This window comes from Mus pahari, chromosome 11 (genome assembly GCF_900095145.1).
Source record: "Mus pahari chromosome 11, PAHARI_EIJ_v1.1, whole genome shotgun sequence".
NCBI classification, from domain to species: Eukaryota; Metazoa; Chordata; class Mammalia; order Rodentia; family Muridae; genus Mus; species Mus pahari.
Window position 1 is genome coordinate 59,594,187 of NC_034600.1, and position 14,540 is coordinate 59,608,726.

General features: G+C 42.4%; 1 protein-coding gene across 3 annotated transcripts in view; it reads right to left on the bottom strand.

The window, feature by feature from the left end:
• The window catches only part of Cdh6 (cadherin 6), a 133,786-nt gene extending 120,899 nt beyond the window's left edge, over positions 1-12,887 (bottom strand). For 2 of the 3 annotated variants that reach the window (XM_021208187.2, XM_029544047.1), the window contains exon 1: positions 12,700-12,887. The gene's annotated coding sequence lies outside the window, so the exon portion shown is untranslated. Of the gene's footprint in view, positions 1-12,394; positions 12,478-12,699 lie in introns of those variants that run through there. The other variant, XM_029544046.1, reaches the window with a different exon arrangement.
• Between the last annotated feature and the right edge of the window lie 1,653 nt (positions 12,888-14,540).

The window sequence follows — 14,540 nt, forward strand, 5'->3', positions numbered from 1 at the left end:
ATGTGTGTGTGTGTGTGTGTATTGCCTCTACCCGTCCTTCCAGACCTGAGCAGAGGCTCTCGGTAAATATTATGGGATGAATTAACTAATGAACGATGTTCTTGCCTGCTTTCTCTTGGGAACAACAATAAGTGATTAAAAGATTGATTCAGATTAAACTGAAGAGCTGGACCTAAAGCAAAAAGGATCTTTGTGAGGCTGAAATAGGTTGATTTGGCTTGTGATGGGTTGGCCCAACCTAGAGAACAGAGCAGCATGCTGACTGAGGGATGTGCAGAAGGGAGGAAGGGTTTTTTTAGTTTAGTTTTTTGATTTTTTTACTGTTTTTGAGTTAGGTTTTTTTTCTGTTTGTTTGTTTGTTGTGTGTGTATGTGTGTGTAACCTGTATGTCTTTTACTTTTGTATTTGAGATACACACATGTGAATCTATCTACCTATGTTTATCATCATCACCTACCATTTATCTAATTTATTATACACTCACTCATTATTTGAATATATTTATATATTTATATTATACATGAATGTATTTGAATATAAGTATGTATATATGTATATTTGCATATTAAGCACAGTGGGTGAAATAGTGTACAGTTAAAATAGCACGGGATATAACATTTACCTTGTAAGTACTAACAGTGGGACTCTGGAGCAAAGCACAGGTTTATCATGTAAGCCAGGAAGCCTGGCAGTATCTACCTCAGAGTCTTGAGTTTAGTTTTGTAGAATGATCTTTAGTGTTAACGCCCTCTGAGTGATAGCTTTTGCTAATTGTATACTTTGCCCCTTCCAATTATCTTTCTCTTAAGAAGCAAAACAGAATCATTCCACTGAGAGGCAAAGAGTTGTGCCCTAACCAAGTATGCAGTTGTTTTAGTTACTTGCAGAGAAAAAATAGTTTACACATGGACACCAGAACTGTAAAGGTAAATAGTCTCAGGAAGACGCTGTTTACATTAAGTCTGACTTCTCAAATACATACTTCTGTATTAAAAGCATAAGCTTAAAAATATGTTCTGTTTCCAAACACAAATTGAGAATTCAAAAAAAAAAAAAAAAGAAAAAGAACGACAGACTCTTATAATCTGCTTAGGAAAGCATAAATTGTTAATCAGGCTCTAGGCAACAACACTTACTACCAACTTTAATAAGAAGTCTGCCAAGAGGAAGGAGAGGGTCAGGTGGCTTCATTCTGAAGGTTGGGCAGCCTGTTAACCTCAAGTTCTGTGGCTCTCAAGATACCACTGATGGAGTTCCCTTTGAAATAGACTCTCTTAAAGAGGAGTCTGTTATTAAAAATTAAGTCATCAGCACAGGCTCAAAAAATTACATTTCCATTAGTATCAATGAGCTTTAAAAAAAAAAAAATCAGAATTTTCTTGTAGCTTGCAAGTGAATTTCACCCAGCAAGCATTTCCTGAGCCCTTACCCCTAGTGCTGCCCTGGTCCTAAAATTCTGATCCCATGACTGCAGGCGATATTTTAAGACCATTTTCTCGTATCCCCTTAACCTAGATTTATCTATTCCATAAAGCATCTCCTATTTGTATCAGGAGGGCTTTGGCTGTGGAAAGAGTAAAATAATGAATTTTCCCAAACCTCTCAGCTGAATATCATTCTTAGGAACACTTGTCAATCAGGTGAAACTTAAATTGGAAAGTATTTGACAAGCCGAGCATCTATCTCCTTAGTATTTGGAGCCTCTTGGCTGCTTCTCTGAATTGTTGATCTTAACACAGTCCAAAATTTTGCTCCTGGTTTTAAAGTACTTTTTTCAGAATGTCGTGGATGTTAGCACACATTTCTTAATTATTAAGCAGGGAGAATTTGCCTCTTGTCTTTTGTGACTGGTATTTCTAGTCAACCATGATGTCATCCCAAAGAGGAAGAAGGGGAAAGCAAGCCATTTAAAAATCTCATTTTACAGTACTGACAAATAGGGAAGCAGGCATATGATCTACGCATGCTCAGAGCATCAGGGTGCAAACCCACCTTTGGCTCTAGAGTGCTCAGTTAATCTTGCTCTACCTCTCAACAGTGTCTTCCCTTCCTGTCCACCACATTAAACTCTTTCATTAGATCACATGAAATTTAGTTGCTTGAGAGCACTTTATTTTCTTATGCCACCCTGAACTATGTATTTTAAATAAAGTCACCGTTCATTTGGCATGCTCTTTGGGGAGAAAGTGGTGATTTTGGTCATCAGCATCCATGTTACACGATGCCCAGTCCTCTTGTGTGGCCATCTGTGGAATGACTTCAGTATTTTTCGGGGCATAAAATATGTATCCATTTAAATTCAATTCAAAATTGGGGGGCTGTTTACTTGTTTGTTTTATAAACTACAGTACGCCTTCTAAAGATGTTCGGGAGGATACTATCAGCAATTGATACCCACTGGCAAAAAAAAAAAAAAAAAAAAAAAAAAATCAGTTTTCTCCAAGGATTGTCTTGGAGACAGTGCTGGGTGCATTAAACAGACTTGAGAGCAAGCCCTTACCCCTGGGAGAGGCTGGCCAACACAAAATAGAGTCAATGGTGTTTTCGTAAACTTTTTTTGTTTTATTTTGCCTTATTTGGACACAATTTTGTTTTATAGGTCTTGTGCTTGTTTATTTCGAAGTTTGTTTTTGTGTCTTTGAAGAGTTTCTTTGCTTGTGTGCTTCTTGCTTTTTTTTTTTTTTTGTCTGTCTGTCTGTTTGCTTTCTAAAGAGAAAGAACATAAGGGTAAGGTTGGTGGCTGAGTAGAGAGATGGGGGGACCTGGGGGGGGAGGGGAAAACATGATTAAGATAAATTCTACAGATTTTTTTGTTTTGTTTTTGTTTTTAATATAGACACAGGTGCTGTGTATGGCAGAGTTCCATTTCGTTCCCAAACCAGCTCACAAGTTGGTCAGTAGGCCTCCTGTGAAGGCACAGCTGGCATTTTGGTATATGCGGGTGGTGGAATAGAGTGTCTCTCTCTCGAGGGCAGTAAGTAAGTGATCCTACTTCATTTAGGCTGGTTTAATTGGGACCAGCTCCAAACATCTCTTGTTTTGATAAGAAGAGTGAAGCCAGTGAGTGAAGCTGGCTGCATCGGTGTATCAAAAGGCTCCCTTGTAGAATTAATTCTTTATGAAACACTGGCAAAATCCCAACTAGGTACTTTCAAGCAAGTAGTCTAATCTGAGGATAATTGCTAGGAGCTACAGAAACTTGGTGTGGCCCACATTAGGGTTCATCAGCGACATAGCAGTCATGGGGAGCTCTGTCTCTTTGCATTGGTGATTTCTTAGTCTGACCACACACTACCCTGATCGGTGTTAAATCAGCCCATGTTGCTAAGGAGAACTCAGAACATTTCATTTGAATGTGAAATTGAGCAGCTTCAAACATTTTACAAGATGGGTGATAGATTAATAAAATTCTTTTTTAGTCTTGTGGTTAAAAGCATGATACACTTGCTTTCACGAATGAGAGCTATATTATACCCTGGAGGGCAGTCAGTTTTTAAAGTAAAAATGCGTACATTAAAATACAACTCAACACTTTAGAGGTTTTTTGTTGTTGTTGTTTGTTTGTTTGTCCACAAGTATATGAAGCGTATTTTCATGGAAAAAAAGACATCTCTTTTATTATGTATTTGGTTAGGATGAGCTGTGTTTGCTCTTGTGTATCAGATTAGACATAAATTTAAAACTTGTCATTGCTTGCTGAATAATCCATTATACAATCAAGTGGGAAAAATTAATTGTTTGTGACACATTCTAGCCATCCGCTTGGAAAATCATATTTTTAGAGGACATGTTAATATAGCCAAAGATCACTTTGGTTTCAAATATTAGAATTAATATCTATAGGGTTTTTTTTCCCATACTAGAGACTGAACCTAGGGTTTTTGTTCACTCTAGACAAGAGCTCTAACACTGAGCAATATCTCCATGTACGCTGTAATTATAGAACCTGAGGATACCTGTTAGTTCAATGGTTTCGTATAGTTCGTCTTCTTGTCTCTTTTATAATTACAAGTTGCTTTTATTTTTTTGCTCATCCATATAAGAAGGCAGTGAACGAGGCTTCATTTTTCAATATGAAGACACTCATTATACAATCCATTGGTCATAAGGCTTTTGGGTTTCATGGGACATTAACAGTTTTATTTTTTAAAAGGGGGAAGAGCTGACATTGAGTCGCTCGCCAGATTTTAATCTTGCCAAGGCAAAACCTAGCATAATTTATCCATACATACACTTTCATGAAAGAACTGACATTTTAACTTCAAAGGAAGGTCATCGTATAAGTTTTTAAAATAGAATAAATGGAGGTTTATGAAATACAGAAAAGGTTGCCATTATTTTTCATATCTGATCACTAAGCAGTAAATTTACTTTTTGAAAGATGAACACTTGATTTTGAATATCTGGAAGAGTCATTTATCTGGATAAGGATCATTCAAAACTGCCACCAGGCTGTTACAAATAAACCGAGTCTCAAAGTACATCAGTGGCATCCAAATGCAGAACCAGACTTTGAAGGAGATATTAAAATGTTTCTAGGTAATAGGAGTTTGAAGGGAAAAAAAAAACGTAGGAACACAAAAATCTTATTTTTATCATTCAGTTGTCAAGCCTGCGTCTCAGCGGAACTCAAACAGCAAAAGATGTGGTACCTTTTTTTTTTTTAATTGCCAAAATTAAGTAGAAATGGCAAAGAGAAATGACACCCAGTGACTAGAAATCAAGCTACAAAAGGGCCATATTAAAGAACAAAACGGGTGTGGTCCATCAGCAGATAGGCCCCTTCCGCCCCCTGGTTATCGGCTATCTCCTGTGTAAATGGCCTGCATGGGATGCCGCCTCTAAGCGTCTTCTCATGCCTCGCGCCGTCTGATTGTATATCAGACGCCAAACCTGCTTCAGAGACTGAATGTACTACATGACTTTGTGAAAGCGGCAATCAAGAGACCAGAGAGTAATGGTGACCCACCCATGTCAGTCACACGCAGCGGCCGTGTTGCTAGGGGAGCGCCTTCCTCCCACTCTCCCCATTTTCTCTTTCCTTCGCTATTTGTGGATGTTTATGTATGTGTGTGCGTAGGAAATGTTACTCTGAGAGGAATCTGTTCCGAGCCAGACACTGTGGCGCATGCCTTCTGTGTTCCCATCATTTGGGAGGTAGGGACAGGTAAGAAGGAGTTCAAGGCAACCCTCAGATGCCTGAGGGTTTTTGAGTCCAGCCTGGGCTACAGAAGACCATGCTTTTTGGGTTGGTTTGTTTGTTTTTCTTTTTCTTTTTAAAGTCATTAAGAGCAAGTGCTGTATAGTGATAGTTATAAAAGAAGCGAATAACTTCCTTTACTTATCATGTAGGGGAGGGTATACATATATTCTTTCAGTGTGTGCACATGTGAAGGTTAGGGGTCCACCTTGGATGTCATCCCTCAGACATTACCCATCTTGTTTTTCCAGATACTGTGTCCCTATGCTGGGATCTCTGGCTCTCTGATTACATTTGTTTGTCTGGCCAGTGAAATACCAGGATGTACTGTTTGCTCCCTGATGTCGGGACCACAGTCCTGAGCATGCACAATTAATTGTTCACGTGAGTGCTGGAGCCTGAACTGAAGTCCTCACGGGCACACAGCAAGTGCTTTCTCGACCAGGTGACTATCCCAACCCCGATAAAATATCTCATACTCAGCTCGAGCTCAGCATCCCAGTTGCCTTGGGACGTTATCGTCAAGATACGGGACTGATGTGGTTAGGTACTAGGAGACGGGGCAGTTCGTTCCCATCAGTGAAATGAATGGTTTGCAAGTTTAGCTACTTTCTCAATGTGCTTCCTCCATCAGTGATGCTGTCTCTGATGGCAGGAGGAGATAATTATCTTCAGACAAACAGCCCACCTATGCATCTTTTCCTACCATTTATAAACTCTAATGCGTGGTTACAAACGCGATCTAAAAATTGAGTAACCTAGAAACATCTTCCTTAGCCTTATATCTTGCCTTGCTCTGGTCAAAATAATCAAACCATTCCCATGCCCTCTGCTGTTCGGGTTTTTCTCAGAGAGAGTCACACTTTAAACTTTAAGACATCACAAGTATTTGCTAACAGCACATTCATTAAGTGCTTGGCTCAAAGGGAAATTCCCTGGAAATTCAAACTAAAAAAGGGCTGAGTAAAGCCTTTTTAAAGGGAAAACAAGTATTAGAGTTCCCTCTTGACTTGCTGTGGGGTTTTTATGATGCAAAATGCACAAAATCTGGGGAGATGTGTCAGTGGTAGGCCTGCCCTATATGTATGAGACTCAAGGTTTAAACCCCACACTACCAAAAGACCCCTCCCGCCAACTGATATTTTAGCAAGGCACACTTGCTCATGGCTGTAATCCTAGTACAAGATAGGGCGAGTTAGAAGGGTTGCTGTAAACGGGAGGCCCTCCTGGGCTATATTATGAGTTCCAATATAACATGGGCTATAGAGCAACATCCTGTCTCAAAAGGACCAAGCAGCCAAACAAAACTAAAGTAAAATGATTCGGGCATAGCATCACGCTATAGGAAGGCCCATTAAGGCTTCATCCATTAGTACTATTATTTGGGCATATACAAATTCCGAACTTAACAGCTGAAGAGATGGCTCAACCGTTAAAAACACTCAGTGCTGTGGCAGAGAGCCCAAGTTCCGACTCCATGGCAGCTCACAACCATCTATAACTCCAGTTCCAGAAGTTCTGATGTCTTTATTTGACCTCTGTGTACACCAGGCATGTATGTGTAACACATGCATACACACAGGCAAAACCATTCAGATACATAAAACAAACAAACATACATACATACATTCTGAATCTCTCTCTCTCTCTCTCTCTCTCTCTCTCTCTCTCTCTCTCTCTCTCTCTCGTGTGTGTGTGTGTGTGTGTGTGTGTGTGTGAGTGTGTTTAAACCCCATGCTCTATACATATAAATAACAATACCACGGGTTTAAAAGTTCTCTGTACCAAGTGTGGAGATGTTTTATGGTGCTATCTTAGTAGGTAGGTCTTTTATTCACTTTACCAGATCCAATGGGTAATGAGTAAGATGTTTTGTCTGAATCAGTCTTTTGTACTTGGGTTGCAGGCCTCCAAAGAGTACAGAATCATCTGTTTGACTTTTAGGACAATAAAGAGAAGACAGGGCTGGGAGTCTTTCAAGTCCTAAGGAAATGCTTCCATGATTCGGATGGCTTTCCCATCTCTTTAAAAATTACTCACTGGGTTAATTTATAACTGAGGCATGATGATCTCCTTTAGGTGGTAATTTTTTTTTTCCAGAGGTTGATTTTCAGGTTTGCATTCCACAGGAGAGGCCAGCAGTGTGGGTGAACACGCTAAGGGCGCCATCATACTTAAAGCACTAGGCTTGCGAAGAAGAAAGAGATCCTATGTGGAAAGGCATGCTTTGTTCTACGTGGATGCCTGTGCTCCATTGTACACAAAATTTATCTCTTTGTATGTCACTGTCTTGGCCATGTCCTCAGCTTAACTTTTTTTTTTTTTAATCGCCATTTTTCATTTCTGTAACTTATTAGGATTATTGAAAGTCTTTAGTCAGATCTGCTTACTTAGGGAATTATAGCAAGACACTGCCCTCTCAAGTGATGAGCTGTGAAGATAAATTAGACCTCATGGCATGCTAGCATTGAGGTCTCCATCTTCAGAAATTGCTCTCTCCCATAAGAACACTGCCTAGCTACTTGGAGAAGCATTTGACCTATGCTGCCAAATACTGCAAATCATATTTAATAGTAACATCCCAACTTTAATTAAACTCTCCTCACACCTCTCAGTAAGGTGGGGTGCCTGCTAGAGAAGCTTGTCACTCAGCAGTGCTCATGTCAAGATATTGATGAATCAAAGTGGACTGGTTTCTAGAAATCCATGTGGACGGGAGATGGGTCCCACTGCACACACATCCGCCAATCATGTACAAAGATGCTCTGATGATAATTATCACACAGCAGGTGTTTTTACTGGAAGCCTTGGAACTTCCCTTAATAGTCTAGTCTCGAACAGCTAAACTACTGGCTGAAGTTGCTTCCCTTGGGCCAAACTGTTTTGGCTTAAGCAGTGTGACTGTTTCCTGTCTAGTGAAGGGACGACTCTTTTAAAGGATTACTTGCACTTTCTCCCACGTTCCTCTTGTTCCTGCCTTGTGGTTGATGGTATCCTAAAGGCTATATTCAGCTAGTTAGGGGAAATCCAAGGTTTCTCAAAGGACTGCTTTGAAAATCAGAGCCTTTGCCCTAGAGAGGAATTTTAAAAACTACATGCAAATGAATTTTTTATAAGCACTAGGTCAAATCATTACTGTTTATACCAAAGAATGTGCCAAAATCTCTCATTTATCTTAAAATTAAGATGGAAATCACAATGGGAATATGAAGATAAAATAAAACAAGATAACTCAATACCTTTGGATTTCTAGAATTCTTTCTTTCTATGTACAACATTTTCACAAATGAATGTGTTCTCTCTCTCTCTCTCTTACACACACACACACACACACACACACACACACTCACACACCCCTCCCCCTCTTTCCTGTGTGCATACATGTTTAACTTTCTTTTTGTCTACAGTTCTTCTATTTCCATAATATTCTTGAGTCTTTGTATTAAAGGAACATTATTCAGTGAAGTGAAGCCACAGAACATTTGATTTTCTACATTCTCACCTTTCTGTGAAGCAAATGAGTTAGGCTCAGTAGACACTGGTTAGGCTCAGACAGGATGAACAAATGCAATTCCGACGGAGTCTTTGCTTGTGACTTTCACAAATGAGACCCTAATTCTGATGGACCCCAATGAATGGCCGTGCTGACTAAGCAAGGACAAGGGCACCGGCTCTGGCAGGGTGTTATCTCATTTGCAACACATTTCAAACTTCGGAACAGATTTTTAAATTGGAAGTCGCCGGCTGAATATTGGCGGCAGAAAAGGCTGACTCACCTTCCGGAACTTATCTCTCTCCAAGTTCCAGGAGGAGCTTTTAAAAATGGAGGTTATCTAGGGCCAGTGGGATGGCTCAGTTGGTAAAGGCGCTTTCTGCCAAGTCTAAGGCCTTGTGTTTGATCCCTAGAAGACACATGGCTGAAGAAGAGAACTCACTCTTGTAAGCGATCTGAGTTCCACACAGGTGCCATGGCATATGCTCACGTGTGCACACCTGCACACACATGCATAACACCAATACAACACACACACACACACACACACACACACACACACACACACACACACAGATACATGCATGGACACATTCAATACACATTTACATACAAAAACACATAGACACAAATAAAAGGAAAAAAATGTAACAAATATTTTTTCAGAAAAGGTCATCCAAAAGGTATTGGTATGCACCACAGAGAAAAATTACAACTCATAATGATCAGGACAAGGGTACATGTGCATCTTAAATGCTTTGAAACTTACACTTATTTGAATGGGAACTTCTTACTGTTAGACTCCTCTATTTCAGCACAAGGTCTGCATGTTTAAGGATACCTAAAAGAATTATTGGTATTTCTTTTCTCCCAATATTTCTTTGGTGGTAAGGCATCTTTAGTGGTTGGAGTCATAACTATAATCTCATTCTTATTAGTTAGTAAGATGTTATTCAGGAAGTAGAGCCTTGGCAAGGTTCTAGGAAAATAGATAGGAAATCCTTGTATAATTTTGATAGTGGGAGATTCACGATTAACTGGCCATTGCTTTGATTTGGAACTGTATGTAGACTTTTTGAATAACCAATAGTCTACACACTTAGAAAATTATGTGAATGAGAGGAACTATAGAGATGGCAGCCAAGGGCTTTAATCTGATACACACATTAAGGTTCTGATGGGATAATGCTAAGTTGTCTATGAAGAAGAAGCAGTCGGGCTCTAAGTATCATAGCACAATCCGTGTTGCCATTGAGTGGTCCCTCCACACTAAACAAGAAAGTTGGGGCAGCTGGAAAGATGCGGCCTTAATAATACATTGTCATCTGCAAATACAAAGCAGGTAGAACCAGAAAGGAAGCCCACACAAGACTTCCCAGGGGAGGTGGATGTTGGCACAGTTTATCTCTGTTTTGATCCTGGGATGGGGCACTCACCCCGTAACCACTAATTAGACATTCAGAAGGCATTGTTCTAACTTGTTGCTGCAGCAAAGAAGGGGCCTGTGAGCTTTCTAGAAATGTCAGCTATTGGCAAGTGTCTGGGGCACTCTGCACTCTGCAGTTTTGTTCCTGAGAGAAGAGGACGCCTCACAAAAAGGTTTTCCTTTCGAGGCTGGTAGAAGCGGTGGGTAGAGGACGTGAGACACAGGTTTTTTTTTTTTTTTTTTTTTTTTGATAGTAGGCAACCTGATAGAAAATGCTCCAGTTCCATATATCATCTTTGCAGAGTTAGCACTGAGAAACGTAATTGCAATAAATTGGTGTAAATGCCAACTAGTAGAAAGACTACTGGAAGTTCCTCTGGAGACACCAGCCTGCCACTTCCTCCTAATGGCAGCAAAAGATGATTGTGGACTAATATAGGGGAGTCACATCACTGGGCTGCATTTTTCTTTCAGCAATGGACTGTTACCTTGTATCTCTCTGAAGAACCTGATTACTTCCTCTGCTTCCAAAGTAAGGCACAAACCATAAAACCGGGTAAGAAGGGCTCTCTACCTTTTATTTCACTTTGTTAATTAGAGTAACAGCAAGAGAAAAGGGAGAGGGTAAGACACAGCTGTTCTCCGTTGGATTTTCTTTTAAGTTTCTGAGCTCCGCATCAAGAATATGGACTCTGGTGTGCCCTCTGCCCTCGCCATGACGTCATGAAGCTCTCTGCTTTAGCATATCCCCTTTCTGGTCACAACTGGTTTTCGGATTCTCCAGAACACCAAACACAGAGTCACACTGCAAGTGCTCCTACACAAAGAACTGTGCTCAAGCTAAATTGGGAGGAGAGTTTGTCATCCTTTCCTCTGTCCTCCCCCCCCTCCGCGGCCCCCCTCCCCCACCAAGCAGAAAGAATCCGGAGGATTTTCCCTTTTCAGGTAAAACTATCAGCAAGAACAGAAAGAAAATAAGCCAGCTTTGGCCCCGCATTCACAAGGCTGTTACTCATTCTCTGAGGAGTTGTGCATTAACTGGCCACATCTCTGGCTCCCTTAGAATCACAGGGAGGAGTTTGCACACACACACACCCGCCCCCGATAATTAACCACCGCAAAAGCTCACAATTAGCACCCCCCCACACACACACAGACATACACCCCAGACACACTGTTAAAGGAAATAGTTTTTCTGGTTCGCACTGTGTGACTGACTTCAGTAAGTGAAAGTGAAGAGACACAGACCGATAGAGCTTGCAGTGACTATCTTTTAAAAAGTGTCTTCATAGGAAAAAAAATGAGTGGGAGAGAGAAATGTGTGACTGTTCCACGTGATTAAACTTCTTGGTTCTTGAATATTCTCAGTAGTAGTAGTTAAGTTAGGCAACCTGACCCTTGCATACAAAGACCCTCATGTAACTTCCCATAAAATATGGATTTTATTGCAGCAGCGACGACAACATTTCTCAGTACCACATTGACCTCGCCAGCATCTCCCATCTCGAGATGGACCGTAACTCTTGGCAGGCGAATAACTACGGAGGAGGAAGTGACCCCCAGCTCTGCGGCATTATAGGACGCTGCGACGACCCGCCTTCATTAAATTCCACATGAACGCCTTGGGGACTCCACTCTTGCATCTGACACCTCACATCAGGCGCACCAGACCTCCTGCTCTCCAATCTGAGGAAGGCATTCTCCCTCAGATGTGTGTGTGTGTGTGTGTGTGTGTGTGTAGCCTTGGAAGAGCACCAGCGAGCAGCGTCTTCCACATGACTTTTCCCTGGACAGTGTGCTCCATTTTCGAAGTCCTGTGTCCGACTTGCCTTGCAACCTAAGCATTTCTGCTCTATGAAAAGCCTGAAGGCATTGCTAGGAACATGCGAGCTAACAGTTTTCTTTAAGCTCATTCTCTCGGCCAAACCATCTCTGTAAGTTTGCCTTATTGGGAGCATTCCAGAGTTTCCGACTACCTGAATTAATTTCTGCGTTACTCTCAAAGCCAAAAAAAAAAATCCCGTAACTCAGCCCAAGCAGTCACCACACAGACCCTTGTATTGTTGGGTAGGTGGAAATCAATCAAGCCCCAAACGGCTCCACCGCTCCTGCACTCACTAGCGCCCTTGGTAATTGACCAGCCAACTTTGCAAAGCTAGGGCTCCACTGGCCGCCTCCGACAGCCCCGCGGAAAGGACCTCCGCAGCTTTCTATCCTCCGCACTGTTCCCTGCCACCCCCCACCCCCCGCAGAACCCTAGTCGGCTCGGTCTTACCAGGCGGCGGAGGAGCGGCGCCCAGGCTCCCCGGGAAGCGGCGCCGGTTCTGGGCAGGGGCAGCAGCGCCACCAATGCAACCGGACTCGCGCGCCCGCCCGCCCGCACCCCAGCTCCCGGCTGAGCATCCCTCCCAACTCCGTGCACCGCAACACCCGGCGCAGAGGACCGCTCTCTTTCTCTGATTGGCTTCCATCAACGCTACGGAATTAAAATAATAGCTATGTATAAAGCAGAAAGAGAAGACAAGGGAGAGAAGAAACGCACGCACAAGCTCCCGCATTGGCAACAGAGACCGAACCCACCTCGGTTTGCCTCCCGGCTCCTGGGGACACCCTGCCACTCGCCCAGGATGCTCCTGCCTCCGCCACGGTCTCCCGCTCTGTGCTTCTTGCTGCTGTGGCTGGAACTGCAGCTCTCGGGATGGGAAGGTTACGGCTCCAGAGAGCTGGCTCTTGTGGGCACACACTGATTTGCAAGTGAATGAAGTGGGAGGGAGCAAAGAGAGGAGGACTTTGTTACAGAGGCCCAGTGCCTGCCCCCGCCCGCCCCCTCCCCTTGACAGAATGACTCCCAGTGTTTGAAGTCCGGAGCAGTTCGCTCTCTGGAACACTCCCGCTGCCCCAGGCTTTCCCTTCCTCTTTTTTTTTTTCTTATATATTTTTTAGGGGGGACGGCTTAAGACATACTGAGAACTTGTGTGACTCTATCTGATCTTTCTTTTCAAGCTATCAAAATGCACCGTGTTCAATTACCAGCAGCGGTCGGATGTTCTTTTCTAATAGCCCAGGCAATTAAGATTCCCGGGGACACGACGCGGTACCGCGTGGCGCTGTGAGCCAGTTTGGGGGAGACAGTACGCACGACCTGCACTCGAATAAAATAACCCCGGTCTTCTGAGGTAACAATACCGACGGCTGTTCTGTATAACATAAACAGACGCGAGCAGACAGATTCATGAATGTCAATCTTTGCTTCTCTCATCTCGAGAACACCCCCCCCCCCGTAGCTTCTGGAGCTCTGGCGCTGTTGCGGAGTGGGTAACCCCAGAGTGCTGTAGCATGAAGCCATATGCCCCTGAGAGTGTAGAAGCGGTTCAAACCCAAACTCCCCGGGCTCTTCAAAGTCTTCGTGGCTGATCCATCTTTCTAAATGAGCAGATCCTAGGATACACTGAACTAGCAGATTAGGGTGTATATTGATATTTAAGATGTGTTTGATGTGTTGAGATCTTTCTGGGAAGTTACTGAAGCAAGATAACGTCTATGTGCAACTCCTTGATACACATAGCTGTCTGGATGGGGTCCTTATACTTGACAAGAAGTGGCTTCTTCTATGACTGGACTAAGCTGCAGAAGTCTTAAACACGTCAAAGCATTGTTAAAGGAGAATCATGACTTTTCTGCGTAGGAGATGCAGACACGTTGCAGTCAAGCACTGTTGGATTAAGAAAATTAAATCTAATTACCACAATGGTTTCACCCCGGGTCAGCCACAGACCCAAGCCAGCTGTTTCTGCATGTTACAAGCTCGCAGCAAGATTTCCATTGCATGGTGCTCTAATGACATTCCAGCCACTTGGCTTCTGAGTGATTTAACCAGCTAGAGGTTGGTCTTCTTCCCAAGAGAGCTCTTACTAGAAAAAAAAAAATCTTTTGTGTCCCTAATAGAAGTTGAGGCATTTTAATGAAGCCCAAATCCAAGTATTTCTTCCAGGCAGCCGGTGCTTCAAAGAATTGTATGTGGAACGGTCTTAGTCCAGATGTTTTGCACATGAACGCTGGCAAGATTTGAAAAGCCATCCTTGGGATGAGGAGATAGATGCCTTCAGTTTGCAGAAAGGAGGCTGAACATGTTCCCTTCATGTGGGCATTTGAACTGCAGTGGAGGAGGGGTGGGGGAGAGGGCCGCTGGTTCACATGGTTCACATTCATTCATTCCTCAGGTTGTAGACTTCTTAATTTGAAAGATTACCTTGGTATGTCTGTATAGTCCTTTACAGCTCACAAAGTATTCTTATAGACCATTTGATGGGATTCTTCTGCTAATATGATTTTTTTTTTTTTTTTTTTTTTTTTTTTCTTGCATTTCTGAGAAAATTTTATTGGCTTTTTTGTAGGTTCTGGGGCACTAAAATGTTGTTTTT